This window comes from Equus quagga, chromosome 2 (genome assembly GCF_021613505.1).
Source record: "Equus quagga isolate Etosha38 chromosome 2, UCLA_HA_Equagga_1.0, whole genome shotgun sequence".
NCBI lineage: Eukaryota > Metazoa > Chordata > Mammalia > Perissodactyla > Equidae > Equus > Equus quagga.
The window spans coordinates 33632434-33633295 of NC_060268.1; positions in this window are offsets into that span (position 1 = coordinate 33632434).

Below are 862 nucleotides of genomic sequence, written 5' to 3' on the forward strand. Positions count from 1 at the left end.
GAAGGAAATCGAGCTTCTAAATTCATTCACCAAGTATTTGAGTGCCTTTCACGTACCAGGCACTGTTTTAGATTCTTGGGATACATCCATGAAGACAACAAGGATCACTCCTTTCGTGGAGTTTATATGAGAGTGGGGAGGGCTGACAACATACAGCTAAAAAATTATATAGGATGTTAGAAAGAGATACCTGCTATGAAAAAAAAATTAGAGACTGAGAGGAATAGAGAAGGAGGTGGAAGAGCAAGTTGCAAAATTAATTAGTGTCAAGGTAGGACTCACCGAGAAGGTGAGAGATGAGCCAACTTAGGAGAGTTAGTTGTGTGTAACTGAGGGTGTGCTCCAGGCAAAAGAAAAAACTAGAGCCAAGGCCCAAGGTGCCTTATGTGTGAAAGAACAAGAATGGCCAGTGGCTGGAGCAGGAAGAGCAAGACTAAGAGTAGTGAGAGGTGAGGTTCCAGTGATGGAGGGAGGAAGAAGATCATGTAGAGTCTTGTAGGCCATAAAGGACTTTGTCTTTTCCTTTGAGTGAAGTGAATGGCTACTGCAGGGTTTTGAACAGAGGTGTGACTTAAAACTAAAAGGATTGTACTGTGCTGTCTTGAGAATACACCTATTAGGAAGCTATTGCAATAATCCAACACAGAAATGATGTGGCCTAGAACCGAGATGGTACTAGTGAATTTAGTGAGAAGTGGGAGGATTCTAGCTCTATTTTGAAGGCAGAGCCAATAGAATTAGATGGACTAGATATGGGATTTGTGAGGAAGAAAGCCGTGAAGGATGATGCCAATGTCATGAAATAAATAAATTGATGTATGTAAGGAACTTAGAATTGTACCCAGTATATAGGAAGCATTCA